Source organism: Canis lupus, chromosome 11 (genome assembly GCF_011100685.1).
Source record: "Canis lupus familiaris isolate Mischka breed German Shepherd chromosome 11, alternate assembly UU_Cfam_GSD_1.0, whole genome shotgun sequence".
Taxonomy (NCBI): domain Eukaryota; kingdom Metazoa; phylum Chordata; class Mammalia; order Carnivora; family Canidae; genus Canis; species Canis lupus.
This window is the reverse complement of record NC_049232.1, coordinates 56,875,141-56,887,195: the sequence shown is the minus strand read 5'-3', so window position 1 is coordinate 56,887,195 and position 12,055 is coordinate 56,875,141. Positions and strand designations below refer to the sequence as shown.

Here is a 12,055-nt window from a genome sequence, read left to right as displayed (position 1 = left end):
AAACTTAAACGTTTTACGGAGACCAGAAAATGACTAAAGAGTCAAGTAGGGCGGATGGAGACCTTAGTGAGCTGGAAAAGGCAGGCTCTTTCTTAAAGGGCCAGCTGTTACTGAGCTCCAGCTGGTTGTAGCCATGCCCCTAATTGCTGGAACTTCAACATTTTTAAGTTAAATTTTTAAATGTTCAAATGGGGACAACAATTTGAACATTTTAAAAAGTATTGTACAGGCTGAATTAAACAGATTTGTAGATGTATAGGGCCAACAGGCCACCAGTGTTCGATTTCTGCCCATAGATTTGCCATCTTGTAGCTCAGAAGCTAGGACAGTCTATTATGTGATCACCTGGTAAGCATTTTAAAGGATTGATGATCCTCAGGAGCTACATGGGTTCACTAAGGACCAATATGCCACACTCTAGCCTCTCTCAAAATTTTCAATTCTGTGTAGATTTGAGTGGTGTGATTTCAGCAAGGCTCTGCCAAGGATAGCCATGTTCTCCTTGGGGACCAGACGGAGAAGTTCAAATGGAATAGGAGTACTTCTAGGTGGATTCTTAGCTGAATTGAAAAATGATGCTCTGAACTGAAAAATGATGCTCCGAGTTGATGGATTAATAAATCAATACTGATCAATAGGAAAATCTCCATTCTCTTGTCTCTGACCAACTACACTTTTAGAGTCCAGAAATAAACAAAAATTAGCTGGTGGCTTAATTCCTGCAGGGTGCAGTGAGAATATCAACTTGATTTTGGCTCTCCATTTTGTAGTCAAGGGATCAGGAAACTGACCCAGTTTGTATAACTAAAGTTTTCTTGGAACATAGCCACACCCATTCTTCTACACATTGTCTCTGGCTGCTTTTGATTGATAGGGACAGAGTTGAGTAATTGCCACAGAGACTGTATGGCCTATTTGAAAATACTAAAATTCTAAAATACTCCTTTCCCTTCTAAAATACTCCCTGTCCCTTCAGTAAATGAGTTTGCCAACTTTCTGATGCAGCTAAACATCATGCTGGTAATCTTAGTGATCTTATTAGACTGTTGACTAATATTGGATTTGTCAGTAATGGTCAATAAAAGCCCAAAGTCTGTATCATATGAACTGCTATCAAGCTATGTCTTGAATCCTAGATTGAAACGATTGATTTAATCATTTAATCGATTTAATCATAAAGAGCACAGCTTTAAATTTATTCCTGATAAAAATCAGCTTATTGTTTTATAATTTTTTTGTCCAGTGTCTTGATAATGCCTTTGGCTTTATGTCCAATGTAGCCCACTTTTGAGATAGGCTGGAATGGGCCCTCATGGTGAGGTTGGATTCAGAAGCCATGTCCATCATTGAGATGGACAAAGGCAGAGCAAGAGGTCAAAGGGTGAGTGAATGCAGAAGCAGGACTAGAAGTGAGCTCAACATGAAAGCAAAACAAGAGAGTTCTGGATTTTATCTGTTAATGAGGAAAGGGTGTCTCTTCTGGATGCCTATTACTGGAGTAATTAGATTTAGATGAGTTCAAGAGGGTGGGCCCCATGATGGGATTAATATCTTTATGAGAAGAGGAAGAGACCAGAGTTCACTCTCTTTGCCTTGTGAGGACACAGCAAGTAGGTGGTCATCTGCAAGCCCGGAAGAGGGATCTTATCAGGAAGCTAATCTTGCTGGCCACTTGATCTTGGACTTCCAGCCTCCAGAAGTGTGAGAAATAACTATCTGTTGCTTAAGCCACACAGTCTGTGGTATTTTGTTATAGCAGCCTGAGCCGACTAAGACAGATGTCATCAATTTTGCCCCTTAAACATTTTTTTTTTTTTTTTGGCTAAAGACACATAAAATAAAATGTGCCACTTAACCATTTTTTTAAAAGTGTATATAGTTCAGCAGCATTAAGTTCACTTACATTGTTTTGCAACAGCTCTCCAGATCTTTTCATCTTTCAAAACTGTAATTCTATACTCACTAAGCAATTTTACTGTTTAAAACAAGTTATCAAAGCAGCAAAAGAGAAACATTACCAGATATTTAAGAAACTGTACTTCAAAAGCAAAATCATAAAGAAAAGTAGATGCAATCTGGTATGTTTTCATTGCCTGCTAATTAGTATCCTCTTTTCCACTTACGTCTTTGAAAAGAAAGAAAAAAAAGTAATTCCTTCTCCTGTTTACCTACTTGGGCATTGAGAGATTCAGGGGCTGGGACTCAGGTTTTTGGCTCTTGGTAGAAGAATCTTCTTGATAGTGTTCTTCACAGCTTTGACTGGCATGTGGAAGAAACCTTGTAGGACACCATGCCTCCCCTCTGGTGGCATGTCCCAAAGGCTTATTGTTAAAGAACCAAATGCTATTTCTGCTTTGCTTCTTGCTACTGAAGAAATTCCCAATGGTTTTAGAATTACTTCTCCCCAGAGGTTTTCTTTTCATACTTCTTCCATGTAGCTTGACCAAAGCCCAAAGAGATAATTACCAAATGCATTCTACTTTTTTTTTTTTTTTTTTGGTATGAAACATGGTAATTTTCTTTGCTCTGATGAGAGGGGCTTTCCATTGCTTAAAAATGACCTGCCACTCTCCAGTTTATTTATTAAACAATTTCTCCCTATATGCAACTATCCTATACATTTTAGGTTTTTTTTTTTTTTAAGTACAGATTGATAATTTGCAAGTACCAGGAGTCATTCAACTTCATACAATGCAACTTTAAAGGAATGGAAATATCTTCATATTTTCTGAAAGTACGTGGTTGTTGTAAAATAATTCAAAGGTTAGAATAAAAATGAAAGCCCTCTTATAGTCACACCTGAAGAGATCACCCTTTACATCTTCGAAAAAACAACAAAATTGAAACAAAATTCAACAAAAGCTTAAACGTATCAATTCAAAAGAAGCTGTCTTAATCATATCCACGAGCTTCCACGGTGTGTGACGTGGATGTTGAAGTTATATGATTAAGGGCCGGGATCTCAAAGTCACAGAGACCTGGTCTTGACCGCACTCACCCACCACCTCCTAGCTGTGTACCCTGGAGCAACTTATTTTGTTTCTCTAAATCTCCAATTTCTCATCTTCAGTGTGGGAATAATAATCATCCTTAAAGTAGGGATAGCTGCTCCCAGGCTTGTGAGATGATATGACATAGAACATCTGAAGCACCGGGCATTAGCGCCTGGGATATAGTAGATGCTCAGTAATGGTAGTATCATAATTATGACTATTAGGGTTTAAAAAATTTTTAATGTGCTAAAATACACATAAAATTTTAACAGCTTAACAATTTTTAAGTGTACAGTTCAGTGGTATTAAGAACATTCACATTGTTGAGTAACCATCCCCACCATCCATTATATTATTAATATTAATTATTAATATGGCCCTAATGCCCTGTCCTGGAGGGGAAAAACACATGAATTTACCTTTCTCCTGTGTCGGGCTTGGTCAGAATAGAATCCTTCCTGATCTCTCATAATCTTTTCAAATCTGGTCATATGTTTGTGGCTAGATTTCGAAAACCCCCTCATATGAAGCATTCAAGGCATCGGGCTGATTCTAGTGTTATCTGGTGTTCATAGCTGTAGAGGTGGGAGCTAAACAGACCTGCACAGCTACTCTAGGGTAAAATTAATTCCCAAACGCCCTTGCTGACACTTTGCAGTGTCTTCCTCAGCAGACGTTTCTGACGGCTGCCGGCCTAGGCTGTGCTAATGGAGGTTTATAAAGGCCTTCACAATTCCTATGGTAACCCGGGAGAAAGGCTGTTGCCATGGGGACTAGTCAAGCCCATGTAAACCTTCCATCTCTATCAGACAGATGAGAACGATATGAGAATGAATCTTTTACTAGTTCACCTTCTGAAATTGCTAACAATTATCTCTGTTTTTGGAAAAGGATTCATCATTTCTTGCAGGTGGAGACTCATTCACATTTTCAGCTTTCAATAAGTATTATTTCAGAGCTTTGCCTGATGATCTTGGTGTCAACCAAAGTCACCCAGAGAATGAAATCGTTGGTGATGGAACCATTTCCAAATTTCTCCAGTGTTACCAGCCGCACTGGTCTAAATAACATTTATCAAAAACATGTAAACTTCATATTGTTTTAAGAAAGTAATATGTTTCTTTGAAATGCATTAATCCTAAGCGTATATGCATATCAATGTACCTTTAAATGGGTTTACAGTTAACTCTAGGAGAATCTGAGCTCCGTGAAGACAGGGTCCGTGTTTGTTTTTTTTGTTTTTTTTTATTTTTTGTTTTTTGTTTTTTACCTCTGTATGCCCAGCCTCTAGCTTGCCACGATATTAGGGATTCAGTAAATGCATCAGTGAATCAGCACACACCCTTACATTGATGATGGCAGAGATGGCAGGTATTGGTGTTCAGGTGTGTAAGGAGGAACTACCTCTAAAACATTTATTCATTTATTAAAAGACAATTTATTGATGCCTGCTGGCTTCATTCATTCAGTGATGGCACAGTTCCTGCTTCTCATTGACGGAGCTAGTCTTTAGGTATATAAATCTGAACAGGACAAGGTCCACGTCTTCCTGGAGCTCTTGTTCTGTAGGGAGAGATAGACATATACCTCTGCCAGAGTCAAATATGATTGGCATTAGAGTAGATATATAACCATCAAGACCATATTTAATTCTGACTGGGGCTCAGGAAGAAAGAAGATGAAATTTGAGCAGGACCTTGACAGATGAGTAGGAGTTCCACAGGCAGAGGAGACGGGTGAAGGGGGGTTTTGTGCGGGAGAGAAGATGAAACATGTAAGGCAGCAGGAGGAGCGTATGTCAGAGAACATGGTGCATGAGGGCATGAGCATGGGTGACTATTCTCAGGTGGCTGAAATATAGGTTTTCTGAAGGCTGAAGCAGGAGACAGACTGGTGGCCAGATTACTATGTGGGGTAGAGAGAAGGAGAGGGTCCACAGGATGCTTCTGGGATGTGAAGGCAGGACCAGCCGCAAGAGCTACAGCGTGAGGAGGCCCACCATTCAAAGGGCCAGGCAATGAGGCAGGACCACACCTGCCTGTAGGACAGCCAACGGGCATGGCAGCGTCAGGGAAGGTGGCCAGAGCTGCTGTTCCGAGCCAGATCTCTTTTAGAGGGTATTGTGAATGATTCTGTTTATTCTAAACATGGGAATATTTGAGTCATCTTTTTGTGACTGATACCTAACTTAATTCCACTGTGGTCAAAAAACATACCTCAAATGATTTCAATTCTTTGAAATTTGTTAAGGCTCATTTTATGGTCTAGCATATGTCAATTTTAGGAACTATTCCTTGTGCACTTAAAAAGAGCATGCCTTGGGCAGCCCCGGTGGCTTAGGGGTTTAGCGCTGCCTTCAGCCCAGGGTGTGATCCTGGAGACCCTGGATCGAGTCGCACGTCGGGCTCCCTGCATGGAGCCTGCTTCTCCCTCTGCCTGTGTCTTTGCCTCTCTCTGTGTGTGTCTCTCATGAATAAATAAAATCTTTAAAAAAAGAAGAAAAAAAAGAACATGCCTTGCATCTTTACCTGCGGTGTTCTATAAATGTCAATTAGGTTAAATTCATTAATTGCATTATTTAAGTCTTCTTTGTTATTGCTGATTTTTTCCCTCCTTATTCCACTTGCTATTATGAGAAGTATGTTAACGTTTAGCGATGTGCTTTTCACTATTTCGCTTTATCTATGATGAACACAAATTTAGAGATTGTGTTATCTTCCTAGTGAATTGAACCTTTTATCACTATCAAAAGATTCTCTCTTTCTAGTGATGGTTTTTATCTTAAAATTTATTTTGACATTTATGGGGCTATATCAACTTTCTTTTGGTTAGTGTTTGTACATATATCTTTTCTATCCTTTTACTTTCAATCTTTTCCTGTCCCTATATTTAAGACTCATAAGCACTTCTGACTAGGTCTTTTATTTTGTTTGTATTCAGCTTGACAATCTTTGCCTTTTAACGGGAGTATCTCATATTTATATTTATGTAAGTGATATATTCATATGTATTTTAATATACCTATAATTTAACTTTTTTCTACTTGTTCCACCTGTTTTATGTTTGCTTTATTGCTTCTTTCTTCTCTTCTTTTGGGTTAATAAAGTTCTTTTATTGTTACTATTCCATTTCCCCTCTCCATTTATAATTACATATTTCTTTTTTCTATGTCTTTAATGGCTAGCCTCACGATTAGAACATGCAAACTGGGCTTATTACAATCTAATATAAATTAGTACTTTTATCACTTCATTAACAGTGCTAGGGCCTTAAAATGTAAATTCTACTTAACCCCACTCCCCGTATTTTGTGTTATTCTATACATCTTTTAGACCACACAATATAGCATCATTGTTATACTTACTATTCATGTACATTTACCCACATTTTTTACTTTTCCATTGTTCTTCACTCTTTTTTGTATTTCAGTGTTTTGGAGGAACTATTTTCCTTCTGTCAGAGGACCTTCCTTTCCTTATCTTTCAGGGCAGGCTTATTTGGGATTAATTCTCTTAGGGTCTTTTTGGCCTAAAAATCTTTTCCCTTTGTCTTCACTTTTTAGAAACAAAACAAAACAAAACAAAACAAAACAAAACACAAATATTCACAACCCTGTGAATTTACCTCTCTCACATTTACCTCTCTTTCTATTGATATATACTTTTTATTGAGCCATTTGAAAGTGAGTTGTAGATAAGATGCCTCAATACTCTTTAATATTTCAGTGTGTATTTCCTAACAAACAAAACTCTCCTACATACCTGCAAAACAAACATCAATATCTATATACCCCATTAGAAATGTTTTAATTGTCCTAATAGTGCCTTTTACAGATCCGGGATACAATCCAGGGTCATGTGTTGCATTTAGTCATTGTGCCACTTTAGTCTGGATGAGTTCTTTGCTTTTTCCTTACCTTCCACAACATGGATATTCTTGAAGAGTTTAATCCCGTAACTTTGTAGAACATCTCTCCACTTGGTTTGAAACTTGGGTTTCCTAAAGATTGGATTCAGTTTATGTATGCTTATCAGGTAAACCCTTTCTAGTGAATCAGATCAGGTGGTACATAATGTTCATTTGTCCCATTACTGTTAAGTTTTGTCATTCGGTAAAAATGGTATCTTGCTAGGCTATCCACTCTAAGATCAATTAACTATTTTGTACTTAGCAATAAATAAATATTTTGTATTTGCTAATCAGTAATTTTGGGGATGATACATTGGGATGTAAATATCCTGTTCCCGATCAAACTTTCACCCACTAATTTTAGCATTCATTGATGACTTTGCCCGAATCAATTATTCTTGTGATGGCTACCAAATGTTAGTATTTATTCTATATTTATTGGTTGCTATTCTATTTTAAGGTTGCTTTTCTTTCTATCCCATTTTTAAAATTCACTTATTTGTGTCAGTATGGGTTTATAGAACTATAATTTTATTTAATGACTTATAATCTATGACTGTCATTACTTATTTTGATGCTCAGACTTTCCCTGATTTGGGCAAGTATGAGAGTATGGGGGTGTTTGGGAGACCAGAGACAGGTGGAAGGAGGGAGTCCTTTCAAGCTGACCTTATGTAATTTTGACATGTTCTGAAAATTTGCTACTTTTGTACTTTTTAGAACCACAAGATGTTTCTGGCTCGTGTTATACTTTCATTGTCCCAACCCTGGAATCCTCCATCTTTCTAATGGGTTCTGGTTCCTTTTAAAGGAGAAAGGTATTTTATAAACCAAGATCCGTGTTACAAGGTATGATCATTGCTATAGGTGTATCATGGATCCTAGGCCCTCTGTGTAGAAAGAGCTAGGAAATATTACCCACGTACACACTCCACATACCCATGTAAATTATATCTGCCTATATTAAAAAACCATGAGTTCACACTGACACCTCCCATTTCAGCCTAACACCCTTTCCACGTTTGAAACTCCTTTGGCGACAAGAAATCTGGGTCCCATTATCCTCAATATATTCGCTTAGTTATTTAAGCCCCCTGTATGTAACCATCAATAGCCCATATGGTGTCTTTGTGTGAAATAGAGAAAGATGTCTCTTCTGAGTAAATCCCACGCTGTCCTAGGAAGCACAGCTTTCTGAGTCAGAGGCTGGATTTCAGGCCCCACTAACCCCTCAGCCGGTTGCCCTTATGCAGGGAACGACATTCATAACCTACAGCAGCCCTATCAATTTCAGTCTGTTCTCCCAACAATGATTCCATTACTCTTCTTTTAGTATTAATTAAAAGGTGTGTGTGACACGGACAGAAATGGCACAAGTGAAAAGCAATTTGGCTCCAATAAGCCATTTCATGTTATTTTTGCCTTACTAAAGTCTTGTGTGTCTTCTTCAAAGTTAATCTTATTCTTAGGAATAGAGAAAGCTCAAGGAAAATTTGGATGTGTTACTCTGCTCTGCTAAGCCCTGGTGTTACTGCAGCTGGCACATGGCATTCCTTTGGGCTCAGAAAATTTAGAAAAAAAATTAAGTTAAAGAAAAAGCTCTGAAGGATAAAAGACATAATAACAGGGTTGGGAAGATATGACATACAGGGGGAAAGAGAGAAAGAGCTAAGGGTACCTGTCTGAGAACATATAGAACATATATATGTTCAACATATAGTTGAAAGGGCTCTGACTGGCCTATAAAGAACTTTAAGGAGGGACACTGTGCTGGCTCAGTTAGTCGGGCATGTGACTCTTAATCTCGGGGTCATGAGTTTAAGCTCCATGTTGGGTGTGGAACCTATTTTAAAAAAATAATAAATTTAAGAATTCTAAGGAGATTTTGTAATTCCTCAATTTCCTCCTTTTCTAATTTTCTGATAAGCGCTCAAATAGAGAGGAAGAGATTTTTAATGTCCACCTTTAATGCCATTGCCCTCATGAAAGCTTCCCCAATGTCTACTACTACATTTCTTTCTTTTTTTTTTTTTTAAGATTTTATTTATTTATTTGACACAGAGAGGGCACAAGCAGGGTGAGCAGAGGCAGAGGGAGATGGAAAGGGAGAAGCAGGCCCCTCATTGAGTGGGGAGCCCAATGTGGGGCTCAATCCCAAAACTCTGGGATTGTAACCCAAACCGACGGCAGACACTCAACCGTCTGAGCCACCCAGGTGCCCCTACTACTGCATTTCTAAAGCCCCAGCACCAAAGCATAGTAGAAATTTGGGAGTGAGGTTACACAAACTTGAGCCAGAGTAGAGGCGAATTAAAGAGTCATCTAGGGTTAGAGAGGGCACGGTGACAACAACAGTAATAGCTCATGCTTACCGGGCACTTACTATGTGCCAAGCACTGTTCTACATGCTTCCCACGTGCTCGCTCATTTTAGCTCCCACCTGCAGGATGAGGAAGGCATTATGACTGCGGTACAGGCAAAGCGATGGGCTCTGAGAACTTGAGTGACTTACCCACAGTCAGATGGTGGTTGAGCAGTCACACGGTCATTGTACAAGGAGGAGGCCAACTGGAGTAGCCGGACCCTGGGGCCTCAGTCAGTGTGCTGTGCTGCCTCTGCCGATGAGAAGGGCAACTGGGGCCTCCCAGTAGTAACCTTTCCCCTGGAAACAAAGTTGGCTTTCAGAGACTGGACCAGAGCATGGGTATGTGTGTTTGGGGGACCAGAGGCAGGTAATAGCTGGGTGTTTTCCAGGGCTAGAGATACATGGCACCTGTGAAAAGAAGAATCTCTAAATATCTGCTCAATATTTTAGTAGATTCAAGAGAAAACTGATTTTCTAGTAAGAAAAATGGTGTGCCTCTTCCTTTATGTTAAAAATAAAAGATTACATTTATGTAATATATTAACACTTTACTTAGAATTATTGAGGAATTTTGATTTTTCAGAATCAGATAGCTTTGGGGGATATGTATATTAAAAGGTTTAAAATTTAAATAATAAAATGAATCTCTATTCCCAATGAGCAGCCCTACACTATGTACTATTTGGTTTTAGAATATGAGCTGGCTAGTCTCAGAGTTGGTGGTATATCCAGGATTTGCACTGTACACTTTGCATATGCAAAGAACTAAAATACTCACCTTGCATTGCTTCATGCCAGCTAAGAATATTTTTAAAATTTCTATTCCAATGTGCTATGTCAGTTTCAGCAGGTCCAATTTATATTTTGGTAGTTGTCTAAAGATGCTGTGTGGAAATCTGAGTTAGCAACACCATATTCCTATTTATTCCAATAATGTCTTCTCATCCCTTATAGATTGGTACCCAAGCAGTTAGAGCTAGAGCAGGGTGTAGCAGGTTGTAAAGAGTCTCAACATTAATCTCTTTCTTGCAGACTCATGAAAGTTTGAATTCTTTCCTTAGAAGTGATAAGTAGGGTGGGCAACCTTAGTGGCTATGGTGAGCAGTGAAGTGAAACACTTGGTGGGAGTTTGACATTGTTGACGTGTTGGTTTTCTCCTACTCACTGGCATGTGAGTCTATGTCTGTGTGTGGCTGCTCCAGAACCAGAAGAAAGTGCCCCAGGGAAATTTCTACACCTAGTTCAGTTTATGAGGTGCAGTGATCACATGAGGAACCGAAACAGCTGAAATAAAGAGATGAGCTAGATAGCTCCACCTTCATGGAGATTGCAATCTGTGGGGTAAATATGTGGGTATCACAGGCAAAAGTAGGGGAGGGGATGACTTCCCAAAGAGTTGTTCTAGGAAGAGTGCCCTGTATTTCAATTACAAGTGCCCTATAATTCTTCTTGATCTTCATTCAGCCATCATCTACATCATCCCCATCATCCCCATTCCCATCACCAACACCATCATTAAAAGAGTTGGCCATTTTTGAAACTTCTAATTTGCCAGCTTCTGTTTAAATTTCTATCTGTGATTTCTTTCTTTGATTTTTTAGTACCTGGGAATTTATCTTTGAGGCCAGATATGTGTTTTTAAAATGTCTATTTATATAGTACCCAACACATATGTGTTGAAAGTGAAGAGGAAACAGCTAATTCCAGTCCAGTCTGCCATGTTGCTGGCAATCTCCCACAGAAATTCATTTATCCATTCAACAAATAGTGATTGCCCGCTATGTGGCCGATACTGTTGTAGGTATTAGGGATAAAATAAACAAAAATCCTGGCTTTCATGAAGCTTACATTCATTCCTGTGGAAATATATTCAGGACTTACCAGGTGCTTTATCTAGGCTTTAGGTATAGTAACTCATAGAATTGTCATAATCACCCTGTGAGGGAGGTGCCATTATTTTCCCCATTTTATAGATGAAGAAACTGAGGCATATGGAGGTTAGGTCACTTCCCCAGTGTCACTCTGGTAGTGAGCAGAGTAGCAAGGATGCAAACCCTGGCAGCACAGGTGCCCTGTCCATGGTATAACCACTATGCAATGTGGCCTTTCTGTATGTGAATCTATGCCTGGAACATGGTGGGCTCTTGATAGTTATTTGTTGAATGATTAAGTGAAATGAATGAATAAATGATCACACCGTACTGTATCATCTGCTGTTTGTCTATCCTTTAGAAGATTTTGAGCTCCTGGGGGATAGAACGATATCTTCTTGGACTTGATGGTGCCATGGACAGGGCCCACAAGGAGTACTGCTCAGGAAAATGTTGAATGCTGAATGAATGAACTTCCAGGTGGTTTCTAGAATGACAGTGCTTCTCCACTTTAGTGTGCAGAAGAGCCACCTGGGAATCTGGGAAAATGGCAACTGCAGGATGGTACCCTCAGGCCCCACCATGGTCTGTGCTCCTCTCTCTGGCCTCAGAGTCTCAAGGTCATTGTCTTGGGTTTGATGTTCCACAGGGTGTCATAAAGAGCTACATTCTGCTATATAACATTGCTAAGCAAGGCACCTGCAGGCTTGTCTGAACACATCCCAATTCCTGTTGTAAATGATGATTTGAAGAGCAGCACTGATTTTTGGAAGTCTTATTATAGACATTTACATGAAAGCACTTAACAAACAGAAGTTAAGAAAGTAGAAGGCCATTATATAATAATATGAGCACTGAGTAAAGAATCCTTCCTCTTAACTGGTCCTGAGTGTACTCATCTGCTAAATGAGAAGACT

The 12,055-nt window shown here is 39.1% G+C and overlaps 2 long non-coding RNA genes across 2 annotated transcripts in view; both read right to left on the bottom strand.

Annotated features, from left to right (window-relative positions):
- The window catches only part of LOC102153715, a 28,742-nt gene extending 25,029 nt beyond the window's left edge, over nt 1–3,713 (bottom strand). The window contains exon 1 of the long non-coding RNA XR_005367049.1: nt 3,413–3,713. This is a non-coding gene — a long non-coding RNA (uncharacterized LOC102153715). The remainder of the gene's footprint in view (nt 1–3,412) is intronic.
- A 723-nt stretch (nt 3,714–4,436) lies between these two features.
- LOC111097951 lies at nt 4,437–11,720 on the bottom strand. The gene is made up of 3 exons (XR_005366425.1): nt 11,470–11,720; nt 9,415–9,564; nt 4,437–4,556 (listed from the first exon to the last, which is right to left on the bottom strand). It is a non-coding gene; the product is annotated as an uncharacterized LOC111097951 (long non-coding RNA).
- Nucleotides 11,721–12,055: the final 335 nt, after the last annotated feature.